The sequence below is a fragment of the Camelus bactrianus genome, chromosome 30, assembly GCF_048773025.1.
Source record: "Camelus bactrianus isolate YW-2024 breed Bactrian camel chromosome 30, ASM4877302v1, whole genome shotgun sequence".
Classification (NCBI taxonomy): Eukaryota; Metazoa; Chordata; class Mammalia; order Artiodactyla; family Camelidae; genus Camelus; species Camelus bactrianus.
The window spans coordinates 16,876,331-16,891,049 of NC_133568.1; the positions used below are offsets into that span (position 1 = coordinate 16,876,331).

Sequence of the window (14,719 nt, forward strand, 5' to 3'; positions counted from 1 at the left end):
AGTCACAGAGGTGGGCAAGAACTGGGGGTGGGGGGGTGGGAGAGAGGTTTTTGGGAATGAGGGACAGCAGGAGAGTAGAAGGCACCACCTGGCTGGAAGATTCAGGGGGAGCAGGGAAGAATGAGTGAAAGGCTGGTTGGAGTCATCCTCCCGGACCCTGAGGACTTGACCAGGCTTTATTCCAGGGAGTGGAGAGAAAGCACTGAACCTATCTGCAAGGAGAGAAATCTGACCCGCCCAGGGCTTCAGGAGGGTGAATCTGATAGAGGACAGAGTGTGGGCGGCCAGGAAGGTGAGAGCCAGGCAGGGAGACCATCCAGAGGTCACACTGGACAGTGAGCATCTCCCAGTCACAGTTCTGTCACCTGTAAAACCCAGCCGTCCGGTCATGTTACCTCTGCAGCCACGTTCAGAAACAATGCTCAGTGTGTGAAAGGAGCTGAAGCAAGAGGGAATCCAGGCCTGAATTAGGCTGGTGGCAGCTAAAAAAATGTGTTTAAAATTAAGGCCAGGCGGGGCTGCCATTCTTCTGTCTGGAAAACTAATGGGGAAAAAAAGGAAACAAAAGACTAGAACTGGTTCCCACAGGATAATGATGCCAGATTTCCCCAAATGTTTCTTTCCTTTGGAGATTCAGCCTCAGTCCACTCTGTGTTTTTATAATAAATACTGAAAGTTACCAGGAGAAAAGCATTGTTATTGTCCATTCAAGCTTCATCCGTACTCGTTCGCGACAATGGTCCCATTTTCGCTTCATTATTATTGCCTCTATAATTTGGTTTTTAAATTATATTCATGCTTAAATAATATACTATCATAGGGGGCTTTACAATTGACAGTTGCCTGGAAGCAAAGCCTCCAAAGTAAAATAAAAAGTTAGTCTGTCGAGTTGAATTAATTTTAGGGTTTGAGGAGTCACCAGCCTATTGAGAGATGGATGTATTTGTCGGAAAGATTACACTACAGAGGGATGTAATAATTAGCATCGTGTTGCAGAACAAAACATAAATCTTAAAATTTTCAATCCACAAAGAGACGATCTGTATTTCCCATTCAGATTCAATAGGAACCACTAGTTTAAATAAAAAGGTAGGAGAGGGGGCAGATGTGATAAGTACATGGGAAGAAACACACAAGTTTCCTAGTAGTAAGAGTAATATTTCCTTGCTAACAAGAGTAATATTTTATATTACTAGCAATAAAATAATATTTTACATTACTAACAATAAAAGAATATTTTGTATTACTCTTACTAGCAATCAAAGAAGGACAAATTGATAAAAATGTAAGACACCATTTTATGCCTATTAACAATATTCACTGACTACTTCCAATGCTGGCAGTAGAAAAGCTGAGTGAATTCTCTGTCTCTGTCTCTGTCTCTGTCTCTGTCTCTCTCTGTCTCTCTCTCCCTCTCTCTCTGTCTCTGTCTCTGTCTCTCTCTCTCTCTCTCTCTCTCACACACACACACACACACACTATTGCTGCTGACACTGAACTTGGTACATTCCAGTGGAAAACAATATAGCAACACTTTATGTACCAATAACACTAAAGATATTTGTAACATTTGACCCAATAATTTCAATCACAGGAACATTTCCAATAGAAACAATTCAACAAATGAAAGAACTCAATTCACAGAAAAATTCTTCATGGTTGTTGTCAGCTCTCCCAAGCAGTCCATCAGGATAGTGGTTTTCTAACCCATGATATTAGTGTAGCCATTAAAAACAACAGCCCTAGAAACATAGGAAATGCTTTAAATACAATATTTTCAAATATAGTATTAAAGCAGGGGAGAGAAATCAGAATTGTGTCCTATTGCTGCAGCTTTTGTTAGTAATACATATATGCAGAGTTTGGAAAAGAATTTTTGTTCTGGAAGAAGATCCCCACTGTGTATGTTTTTCCTCCCCAAATGATCGACAACTGACACCCACCCACCCCTCGTATCTGAAGACTGTTGGGCAGTCACTTACGTGCTGGGCTCTTTCAATGAAATCCGCACAGCACACCTAAAAGGCAGGTATTATCCTCATTTTGCAGACTTTAGAGAGGTTAGGTGACTTCTCCAGGGTCACAGAGTGATATTTCAACCAGGTGTGTTTGCCCCTCAATCTCTTCCTATTTGCCATTGGGGCCGTTCAAAGGAGGGGAAAGTTGTCTCAGAGTCAGAGGAACCCGTCCACCCACACTGTCTTCCTCTCATCCCATCTGTTTACCAAAAGCGGCAGCATGAAAGCAGGTTGCTTTCATCCAGAGGTTTGAGCCCAGAAAAGGGATGGCTTGCATGTCAGAGCAGGAGTGATGAGACCTATCTTTTTATCTTCCATATCATCACACCTTCCCAGTGCATTAGGAAATGCAAGATTCCAATTCTCTCTGAAGGATCATGAGATGCCACGAAATCCAGTCTGGGTCCGTCTTTTCCTCGGAGCCCTTGCTGACCTACACTCTGTGCCAATGGAGAGCAAAAGACACCGACGTTCACTTAACTTCCGGGCTTTCTGCAATAAAAACAACAGAACTCAAGGGCCCTGGGCAGAGGTCCAGTGACAAGGTGATTTAGAACTTTTCCCATCCCATCCTAATCCATATCCAAAAGGTCTGTGGCCTCAACTGAAAACACTCCCTCGTTCTATCTTTCCATATGGAAAGATGTTTCAAATTCTCCCAATAGTCATATGTAAGTACATTTCAAGGTTTGAATGGACAGTATGTATGACCGATACATCAAGTATGATCAGGTCACCTACCTGATGTCTTGAAAAGACACTGTGATGGTTTCATGACAGTCTGTGCCTGGTGACAGTCTCACTTCTCAATCCATTTGAATGTTAGCACCTTCCCAAATTCTGGGTCTCAGAAGATTAAGGGATGAAGGCCAAATCTGACATTTAATCACGGTCTCCTCTGCTGCATTGAAAGTCAGCTTAGAGGACACAACTTAGACTACAAACTCTTCCCTGACAGCTGCATTTACACCCAAAGTTTTGGACCAAGATCACACTGGAAACATATGGCTAATATCTTATATGTCTCTTGGAAACACATTGGGTTTGAACAATCTCCAAGAGTTTCCTTCAGACAGACAGTGATTCTATCTGTTCTGGCTTTAAGATTTTTGGACAAGTCAACTAAGTGTCTAAGTTTCTATGTACCTGATAGGTTTAAGGATTTAAGATAATATTTATAGAGTTTCTAAAGCTTCCAGTGTTTTTCTGGGATGATGGGTGGTGGTGAGTGTTTAAAGAGCAACTGACTGTGCGTTCTGTGTATCAGGCACTGAGCTGAGTGCATGGCACGTATTATCTTATTTCATTTGCTGAAGGTCAAATTATTATCCCCATTTTACAGACAAGACAACTGACCTTAAGAGAGTTTAAGTGCTCTGTCCAAGGGCACAGAGGCAGTAAATGGGATGAAGTTTCTTGTTGAAAGGCTATGCTCTTGGTCACAATATTCAGTGCCTTACTGTACCCCAATAACATCACTGTGGGGGTAAGCTGGAGAAGAGATATTCATCCAATTTACAGCCAAGGAGACAAATAACTAAGAAACACACAGTTAAATCTGTGTTGGAGCTAGAACAGGTGAGTGGCCAGACACCTTGACATCCTCCGATCTCTCTACTCAGGCCTTGGCCTCTGCGGAAACTGAGAAAGGGGGACGGGCATCAATGGAGGTCACCACTAGCAAGTGTAGGTTCACTCTTGCGAGAGAATTTCTCCACTGTTAGCTAGAATCCAGGTCTCTGATTTTAGAGGCAATGCCTTTTGCCCTCTGTTGACTTGGGGGGAAGCAGTCCTTAGAGCTGCCTGGTTTCCTGCTCTACTTCTGTGAACAGGCCTCCTGCCCCCTACCCCGCCCAACCCCCCACGCTGACTGGGCAGGAGGTTTCCAAAGGTACCCCTTGGCAGTGCTCCTCAGTGGAGCCCCTGGGGCAGTGGGGCCCAGCAGTTCAGCTGCTGTCTTCTGCAAATCTGACTATGGTGTACTACAGAATTTTTATTTGAAGGCTTCCAAAATACATATATATATATGATGATGATGATTACTGCCTTAGCTCATTCTCCCAGGAACTAAGAATAAAAGATGTGTGTGATATTGTGATTTATAACAAGAAATATGTATTTGGTCTTTGTTCGGTTCCTGGCACAGAGCTCCTAAGACCCTTGGAACTTTTCCAAGTGACGAGAGTTATACAAGTGTCTTTTGCTATTTAACAGGGTGACTTTTGGAAAGAACCCAGGGATTGGGAAAGGGGCTAGAGATTGAATCAATCACCAATGGCCTGTGATTTAACCAATCATGCCCATGTAATGGAGCCTCTGTAAGAGCCCTAAAGGAGGAGGTTTGAAGAGCTTCCAGGCTGGTAACAGGTAGAAATTTGGGGACAGTGGCACACCTCTCCCCATCCCTTGCCTTACACATCTCTTCCATCAGGCTCCTGAATTATAGCCTTTTATAATAAACCAGTAATCTAATAAGCAAAAGATTTCAGTTCCCTGAGCTGCTTTAGCAAATTAATTGAACCCCAAAAGGGAGTCATTGGAACCTCCCATATAGAGCCAGTAGGTCAGAAGGACAGGTGACAATCCAGACTTGCAACTGGTGTCTAAAGTTGAGGGGAGAGTAGTCTTGTCAGACTGAGCCCTTAACCTGTGGGATCTGATGCTGTCTCCAGGTAGACAGTGTCACAATTAGGTTGAATTGTAGGACAGCCAGCCAGCGTCAGAGAACTGCTTGGTTGCGTAGAAAAAACACACCTGCTAGAATTGGGTGCAGGATCGTTTAACATGACTCATCCAAATTCCCACAGGTAGTCGGGGTCAGGCTGCCACTGCAAGGACCTGTAAGAGGGAGGAGGGGGTTGGTTGGTCCAGCTTGCAGGTAATAAGGAAGTGCATCCCCAGCAGCAGATTCAAAAACAGCAGCAAAACCAACTAAAAAGTCATAATTTTTAAGACTTTACTATCACCATGAATGGATGTCAGTGATAAAACACTCCTCCTCTGAAAAGCCCTTTGGTTGTAATTACTGCTCAGTTCCAAACTTAAAACAAAAACAAAAACAAAAACGTATCTACAATAAACATGGGATTCTATGGAAGCGAATTCTGAGAACTCCTGGTTACGCAGCCCACCTGCCACATGCAAGTTCAGCTGCAAGTTTGCTGCAAGAGTAAGTCTGATGCTGCCTGCCAGCAGTTAGTGTCGTCCACCCCCTGGTACTACACACGCCCGAGCTTCTGCAGAAGATTTGCAATAAACGATTTTAAAGAGACAGAAGGGTGAAATAAAATTTAAAACAACCAATCAGAAAACAGACCGCTTCCTTCAATTCTATCACCGTCCACAGCCACTTGGAGTTTTTACTTGGGTTTAAAATTTAAAACAGTGAAAACATACAGTGAGTTCTGACTTACCTCCAAAAATTCAAAATGAATTCAAGTGCAACCAAAGAAAATGTCGCTGCCTGGGTTTCTTTTCCACATATGAAAATTATTCTTATTCATTTCATTCCTGATTGTTAACTGAAAATAATTGTGTCCTATAGAGGGAGAGGTGTTTAAGTGATCTGCACGGGGTGTCAAATACTCAGGGTGCACCACAGCTGGCCGGTCTCCAACTTCATATCACACTGCCTGCTATAGAGTTGTGTCCCCTCCAAATTCATACGTTGAAGTCCTCACCTCCGGTACTGCAGAATTCAACCTTATTTGGAAAATAGGGTCGTTGCAGATGTAATTAGTTAAGATGAGGTCATTAGGATGAGCCCTAATCCAGCGTGACTGGTGTCATTATAAAACGTGGAAATTTGGACACAGAGGCAGAGACACACACATATAGGGAGAATGCCAGGTGAAGACTGAAGTTATGCTGCCACTAGGAACTAGCAGACACTGGGAAAGAAACCTGAAACAGATCCTGGCACCTTCAGAGGGAGCATGGCCTTGATCTTGGACTTTGAGCCTCTATAGCTGTGAGACAACAAAATTCGACCCTCTAAGCCACTGGGTTTAAGGTACTTTGTTACAGCTCCCCTAGCACATTAATACACTGTTTCTATGTGTAGTTCTAAATTCCTTAATTCCTACAAACAAAAGATGTTAGGGTCAGATACAGCTTACTCTGCATCTACACATTCAGAATTCACTTCCCATCCTGTGTACCTAAAAGGGAAAACTGTGGCTAGCTTTTGTAACAAATTATGTAATTAAGATGTAAATAACCATGGTTTTTATCCCCTCTCTAATTACCCAAAGATAAAACATACTTTTCTTTTCTTTTTTTTTTTTTTTTGCCACATATCTAAGTTATAAGTTATTTGCAGGGAATAACAGGAAGAAACAACTGGTATTTAGTGCAAATAAGGAAAGGCTGCTCAAACAGGAATGACTCATGTACGCCTTGTACAAACATCTAGTCTGCTTTTCATTTTAAGAGAAAACAGAAACCCAGGGAAGTATCCAACATCTATTAAGACATCCTCAAAAATGTTTTGAGGTTTTAAAAAGTGCCAATTAAATAAGCTTTCTATTCCATCTCTTAAAACAACATGGCCCCAAGAAAAGTGCCTAGAACTTTTTTCTGCGGTCATATTTTCTCCTCCGGATCAACATTTGCTTCCCTTTAAAATCTCTGTGTACCTTTTGGGGAGCAGTATCACACGGTAACAAGGGCTGGCACTGGATTTACCAACACCTCCCCCACCCCCAGCTTCCACCACCCCCAACACAAAGGATTGGGATACAGAGAGAACATTTTTTTTTTTAAGCGTGGAAGTGAAATAAAATGTAAACCAACCAACCAAAATACATTTGAATTTTTTTTTCTTTCTCTTTCACATGCCCCCTTCTCCACAGACCCCAGACTTCAACCCCCATCTCCTTCAAGGACTTGTAATGACAAAGAAAAGTTACTTTTTTGACCCTATTGTTATCATCATACTATTTATAACTTTCATCATACTATTAATAATGCTAATGAACTTCTGTATGTTCAACGTGTGACTTCACCTGATTTAGGTGCTGCGGAACTCTGAGTTGAGTCGGGAAGACCACTCCTCTATTTAGAAAGCAGGCTCACTGCCACTGTTCCCTGTAGGTCTGGGGAAGAAGCAGGCTCTGGCAGAGATGTCCAGAGGGCTCTCCCCATCGCCTCCCACCCTACCTCCCACTCCACCGCTGTTCTCAAGAGTAAACCCTCAACTGTCCACTGCAAATCAATGCCAGGGATAAGTTCCCAATAAGTGGCAAATCTAACTTTCCTGGACTTAATATTTCAACACAATGATCCTCCTGAGCTTTTTTAAAAAGAAAAAAAAAAAAAAAACAGTGTAAGAATAAAGGGAAGAGCATCAGTAGGAGGTGAGGGGCTTAAAGAATCCATAAATCTTCCTCGCCAAGTCAGGAGTGAACATGCACACATGCTGTACCAACCCAAGAAAAAAAATTACTTAAAAACCTTTAAATACTATTTGGATCTGAGCTTTGGGTTAGATATCTGGAACTCATTAAAATCTTTTCAAAGCACATTTTTGAAAGCACCCTGAAAAGACTGAGCTGTGAATTTACATAAGGCCATCCCTCAGTATCTGAGTTGTGGCACACATGCTCCATCATATAATCAATGAAAAGCCAAGCTACGCTCAGGACTCAAAGGTGGCGTTTCCGCCCCAAAACAGGCCACCTCTGAACACTCTGCAGCCAGACCTGCCTAGAAGGTCAGCCCCTGGGCTCAGGGCTGGCTACCACTCAACCCATTCTTCGAGGTCACACCCTCTCCTTTGCTTTTTCACCTTAGAGGTCTGGCCATGATGACTCTGCACCTCAGCTTTCCAAAGTCTAAATGCCACGCACAGAAAACAACGTTGCCCAGCCCTGGCGTGGCTCATCCTGTGTATGTCTGCATTTGTCACGTGACGATTTACCTTTATGAATGTTTGTCATGGTTTAAATGCTGAGGCTATCAATAAGACAGGAATCATTTGAGAGAGATGTAAATGTTGCCATCTCGACCAAATACAAAATACAATTAATGTTCAAACACATTCTGAAACCTGAATCAATGACTGTCAGTGACTGGCTGTCCTCGGTCACATGAGGAATCTGAGATTTTGCAAGTTGTCTTCAAAGGTATGATTAGTTTCAGGTCTGCATTAGAAATGATAAAGGTCCTGCTCTCCACTCCAGCCCTGCCCACCGAGGTTCCTCCCCACCCAGCCACCCCCAACTCACGGGGACACACTCACAAAGGCAACAAGGCACTTCCATTCCTTTTCCAGATCCTCCAATCCTGATGTAACGGCTTTTTCATTTGTACTTGGACAACTTACTCATCTTTGTATTCTGCCTTGTGTACTGGCTGCTTTTGTCTCTAGAGAAGTAAATTTCAAAGGCTCAAGACCAAGCTCTATTTCTCTTATTCCCCAAGTGAGGCAGAATTGAGAGATGGTTAAGTGCTCCTGTCTGAAGACAAAGCGTCAGACAGACAGGGCTAAAATCCCAGCTCCACCTCTTACCACTTATGGGACCTTGGGAACAAAATCTTCACCAAGCCTCCTCATTTGTAAAATGAAGGTATAATGCCTATCTTACAGGTCCTTGTGAAGCTCGGTCTTGGTCTCATGCAAACTTCTTAGCAGAGTGCATGGCACTGGGACCCAAGTATCCACTGAGAGCAATACTGGTGACCCATTTCATCAGAAACGCAGCAAGACAGTGTAGATATGAGAGAATGAAAAATATGTTTCTCCTCAACCAACTTACATAATTATAAACTACTATAAACCTAGAATACTCACAAACTGAAGTTTTCAAGTGAAAAGCAGAGCAAGAAAATCAAGATAATGGTAATCTTTATACTGGACTTCAGAGTTTACAAAAAGTTTTCACATACCATTAACACACTTGGGTTATACGATGTCACTGAAAAGTCAATTATTTTTGCTTTATTTTCTCTGATATCTCCATGGCCCAGAACAGTATCTGATACACAGTGGATCTTTAATAAAGAACTACCAAATGAATGAACTTTATAGGTGAAGAATAATGCTCAGAGTTCAATGTTGTATCCAGATCCTCAGAGCTATTAACAGGCAAGGGACCAGAACCAGGTCTCATCACCTGAATCCAAATCCTGCATCCTTTCCTCTCCATCACCTTGTCCCTTGCCACTGGGGTAAGACTTCAGAGAACTATGATCATTTCAGGCACTATGTATTTTCTAGAGGATAGTAACTCCAAGATCTCCCAAAAGTGGACCCCAATTAAACAAACAAAACTAACATTCTTGTGTCATCTAGGGAAGAGTTATAGTTAGTAATCTAACTATCTAAACTTAAATGCAGATTTTTGCTCTCCTCAAAGTCTGCATAGCAAACAATCTATCACGGTAGGAAAAAGAGAAACAAACAAATTTCAAGACCAGGTTTAATGGAAAGATGTGGCTGAGTTTGGTTTGGAATAACGTTGGGGAGGGAGGAAACTGAGGTAGACATGAAAGGCCACTGGCCATGGCCATGAACCTCCAAGGAGGGCGGGGATTATACTGTTATTTCTATCTTTATGTGTGTTTGAAACCTTCCTCAATTAAAAAGAAAAACAAAAAAACTAGCCTTAAACTAATGTATTACCATTATACCCCCACCATATGCAGTCTGCATGTCCTAATTCACAACACGGGCTCTGAAGGGACCAGACACTTTGTGCAGCCATTAGCCCATCTGCAGAACTCAGATTCAACAGCTCACATGAAATAAGCTTTTGATAGTCAAAAGGAGAGTATTTTAAAATGAAACTGAATATTTCACATTTGCCTGGTGCCGGAGGAGGCACGTGTGTGCCTTGAATCACTAAGAACATTTAGCACTGACCTTGCTTTTGTGCATAACTAAGAATCACTTTTAGCTCCGATACCATCCCCATCCTTTATATTTCCTCCTCCCCTAATATGTGAGTAAAATATTGTCATTATCCCCATTTCAAGGATGTGCAAACTGAGGCTGAGACAGGTTACGTGGAGTGTTCGAGGTCATACAGCTGGTTGCCATAGGACTGAAACTGGAACCATGTCCAAATTCTCCAGTCGCCAAGGTCATGGCACTGGGACATGATACAGCATCCCCAACACGCCCACAGCTCACCCAGGTAAAGAGTGTGGGTCTTTCTACCAGCCATGAGACTGCAGGAAAGCTTGTTAAGTAATATTGCTTTTCCTCCATTTTCTCATCTGTCAAATGGGTCAGGTAACAGTGCCTGCCACTTAGGACTGCTGTGAGGATGAAATGAGCAGATGTATACAAAGTTCCTGGTTTAGAGCCAGGCCCAGAGGGAGGGAGCACTACACATCAGTCATCATAATTCTCATGTGAGAGGATTAAAGACTAGAAGAAATGTGTGAACCACTTCAGGAACAGCTGAGGCATTACTACAGCCCACGCCGCGGCTCAAATTTACCTTCGTTTGTTGAATCATTGATGGCGAGGGGGATACCTAGCTTGTAACCTGCTGTGCTCGGGCCCCAGGAAACTGTCACCCTAGTACTGAGGGAGACATTAAATATTTCACTCTCCCAGTTGCTCACAACAAAGCAGCCTGGGGTGGATCCATTACCTGCTTTTTCAGATCTCCTGAGGAAAGAAAAATACGCCACAATACCCAAACCCTGGAGTTTAAAATATAATCTCAACAGAACATCTTACAGCCTGTATCTTTGCATAATGAATAAAAGTGGGGTTTTTCTGGCATGAGAAAGTGTTATTTTCAGAAGCAGAAACTGTCTTTACATCTGACACCTCTGCCACCATAGAAGGTGTGAATCTTGCCAGCCAGAGACACGCTATACCAGCAGCCAGAAACAGTCTCGGGTTGTTTATCAACCATGTGTAATCGTACAATGGAGAACCCCGAGCTGAACGCACTCTTATATTCACATATTACACACTCAGCAGACTGCTTTAATAAACTGTTCCCAGGATAGTATCCTATTTCAATAGTAAAACTGATGCATCATATAACCACGTCAACATTTGGGAAGGGAAAGATTTTAACAGAGACTGAATCTTCTCAGTTTTTTTCCTACCAAGATAAAAATTCTTGATAAAATTTTCTGTGGTTTTGGCAGTTTCACACTGACTGCTGAATCAAGTTAATCCATGATTATTTGTGTGTTTAATGATTGATTTCTTCACTATCTCTGGATCCCAGGACGGGCTCTCTCCCTGGTCAGCTGCTTGGCCTCACCTGTTTACACAGGCAAGCTTGCAGAGGGAGCTCGACTTTTAACTGTTTGAAGAGTGGGCAGAAGTGGTCAATATCCTAACCGTTCCCAGGCCCTAAACACAGAGACCCCCTTTGACGTTTTTCTTAAGTTCTCTACAGTCATAGCACAGTTATGCAGTTATTTCCTTAGGATAAATTCTAAGGATAGAATAGAATAATTGTTAAAAAAAAAATTCTTCTCTAAAGATAGAATTGTTTCCACAGGTTGTATCCGAAACTAGTAGAAAAGTGGTTTTAATTGATTAAAGAAATACACTTAAGAAACTTAAGAGCTCTTTCTCTGACATTATCCTTAAGTTAATGTTTCTCTTACAAGTACTCAGGTGTCAAAAAACAAAAAATAACAAGTGTTGGTGAGGATAAGTTGGAACCCTTGTTCATTGCTGGTGGGAATAAAAAGTGAGGGAGCCATTGTGGGAGAAAGTATGGGTGGTTGTTCCTCAAAAAGTGAAACATAGAATTACCATACAATCTAGCAATTCCATTTCTGGGTATACGCCCAAAAGAGGTGAAGCAGGGATTCGAGCACATATACGTACGCTCCTGTCATAGCAGCATTATTCACAATAGCCAAGAGGTGGAAACAACCCAAGTGCCCATCGATGGATGATCGGATACATTGTGGGGTATGCATGCGCACAATGGAGTATTATTCTACCTTAAAAGGAAATTCTGACACAGGCTACAACATGGATGACCCCAAGGACATTAAGTGAAATGAGCCAGTCACAAAAGGACAAATACTTTTTTTTTGGTAGTGTGTTTCTTTTTTTGAAATGATTGAAGTACAGTCGATTTACAATGTTGTGTTAATTTCTGATGCATAGCATAGCGATTCATTTGTACATATATATCTTTTCATATTCTTTGTCATTATAGGCCATTACAAGGTATTGAATATAGTTCCCTGTGCTATACAGTAGGGCCTTGTTGTTTATCTATTTTTTTTTTTTATAAAGTAGTTAGTATCTGCAAATCCTGAACTCCCAAATTATCCCTCCCCATCCCCTTTCCCTACTGGTAACCATAAGTGTGTTTTCTGTGTCTGTGAATCTATTTCCGTTTTGTAAAAAAGTTCATTTGTGACAAAAGGACAAACACTTTATGATTCCACTTACGAGAGTAGTCAAATTCATAGAGACAGAAAGCAGAATGGTGGTTTTCGGGGGCTGGGGGAGTGTGTAGAAGGGAGATATTGTTCAGTGGGGGCAGAGTTTCAGTTTGGGATGATGGAGATGTTCTGAAGATGGATGATGATGATGGCTGCATCATGGTACATCACTTCATGCACTTAATGCCACCTAAAAATAGCTAAAATGGTACATTTTATGTGTCTTTTAACCCTAATTTAAAAAAATAATTACTCAGTTGTTCTTTATCTCCTCTGAAGAAAGGAGAAGAGATTTAAATCAGATTTCAGCTAAAAATTTCCTGACAGGACAAGCTGCCCAAAGAGTAAGTGAAGTATCATCTTTAGAGATGCTTCTTAAGAATCTGCTCCTCTGAGCCATGCAGTGCACTGAAGGCTGAGGACACAGTGGCACACTGGAAGTCAGGGATCCCTCCCTTCACAAGGCTTATGGTTTAGCTCAGGGGGTTCCCGAACTTTAGCAGGCATCAGACCCCCCTGGAGGGCTTGCTAAGCACAGATTGCTAGGGCCAACCTTCAAAATTCATGATTCAGGAGGTCTAGGCTGGGGCCAGACAATCTGCATTTCAAACCAGCTCCCAGGTGATGCTGGTACCACTGGTCCAGGGACCACCCTTTGAGAAGCTCTAGTGTAAGGGGGGAGACTCACAGGTAAATAAGCTGTTTCAATCAAGTGTGGCAGCTGCCACAATGGGGATCCACCTAAGACACAAACCAGTAGGGGCACCTATCTGTCCAAGGAGGGGTCAAGAGAGCTTTTCCCAGAGGAGATTCTATAGAATTGACATCTAATCTGAGACCCACAGGACGGGTAGGAGGGAGCCAGGTGAAGGGAAAGGAAAGGGCATCCCAGACAGAGAACACAGTATTTGCAAAGGTCTAGAGGTGAGCATGCACATGGCCTGTTCTTGGAATGCAAGTCTGTCCATGTGATACGGCAGAGAACGAAAGGGAAAGTGATGAGCGAGAAAGTGAGAGGTGGGCAGATAATGAAAGCCACTAGGAGCCTAGAGTTTATCCTCAGGACAATGTGGAGTCTCAGAAGAGCTTTCAGCATTAAAGGACTTAAGCTCTAAGGACTAAGGTCAGATCATAAAGTCCCAGGGAGGGCTTCCTTCTAGCAGAGACACTGCCTGAGGGGTTCAGGAGGGGGCGGTGGCACTTGCCCCTTTGATTCTAGTTCATCCCACCCCCAGCAAAGCTCGAACTCCTCTGAAAGCCAGCTGCTGCCTGAGTAGCAGGCTGTTTGAGGTGGGAATAGTCCAAGTCCACTGTGAGGCCCCATTGGGTATCCACACGCCTCGTGAGGCAACTTAAATTTCATTAACTCAAACTGAATTAAAAGCCAGGTCCTCACAGTTGCAGTAGCCACATTTCAAGTGCTCAGTAGCCATGTCCAATAACTAGATATACGACACTTTCATCATCACAGAAAGCTCTACTGGATGCTCTGGTCTGGGAGAGATGGGCAAGGTTGGGTCTAAGACATGCCAGGCATCTTGGTTTTATTACAGGAAACCAGCACCCAACTGGTCTGAGCCTTCATTCATGAAAACACACACACACAGAGCTCTAAATTGATTTTTTAAATTATAGAGTTAAAAACCGAGACAACTGGCTATTCTTCATAATACATATTCAAGATACAGATACCCTAGATACACTTACATGAGGAGACATACAGAATATTTTTTTCCCAAGCCACTGAGAAGAATCCTAGAATCACACCTATTCTCCAAAGCCATGTTGAAATCCTCAAAATAACTGTCAAGGGGATTGATGGAGGGTACTACACCCGAGGTTAAAATTCTAAAAGGCCGTTTTTACTGCTTGTGTGCCAAAAAAAAAAAAGTTAAGGTTTTACAGCTTTTTCTGTATTGTGTATTTTTACCTACCTCATTCAATTCACCCGATTCTTAACATTATATGGCTAATCCTTACTCGAAGTTCTAAAAATAAAAAGGCAAGAGGTGTTGCCTGCCAAGTTGGTAACAAACCCCAAGCCAAGGACAGAAGTGGAAATTGATGCAGGGAGAGAATGAGTTATGCTGTAAAAGGAAACACACGCCCGGGAGAAAGCTTTAACCCTTGGGCTGACCATAACAGCCCTCGTTTTTAGCCACTTAAAAAAAAACCCAAGAAGCCAGAGGTGAGTGATGATTTCTGCAAATAAAAGTCCAGAGATGCTTTTATTTTCCCAGCTGGGAAATTGAGCAAGATGCAATTGAACAGCCTGAGGAGAGAAGCAAATAGCCAAGAGCCACCCTCCACATCCCCCC

The 14,719-nt window shown here is 42.5% G+C and overlaps 1 protein-coding gene across 4 annotated transcripts in view; it reads right to left on the reverse strand.

Annotated features, from left to right (window-relative positions):
* ATP8B1 (ATPase phospholipid transporting 8B1) overlaps positions 1-14,719 on the reverse strand; it is a 102,444-nt gene that overhangs the window by 60,247 nt on the left and 27,478 nt on the right. The window contains exon 2 of one of the 4 annotated variants that reach the window (XM_074355156.1): positions 4,773-4,856. The exons of the other annotated variants lie outside the window; for them this stretch is intronic. The gene's annotated coding sequence lies outside the window, so the exon portion shown is untranslated. The remainder of the gene's footprint in view (positions 1-4,772; positions 4,857-14,719) is intronic. 4 annotated transcript variants of the gene reach the window in all.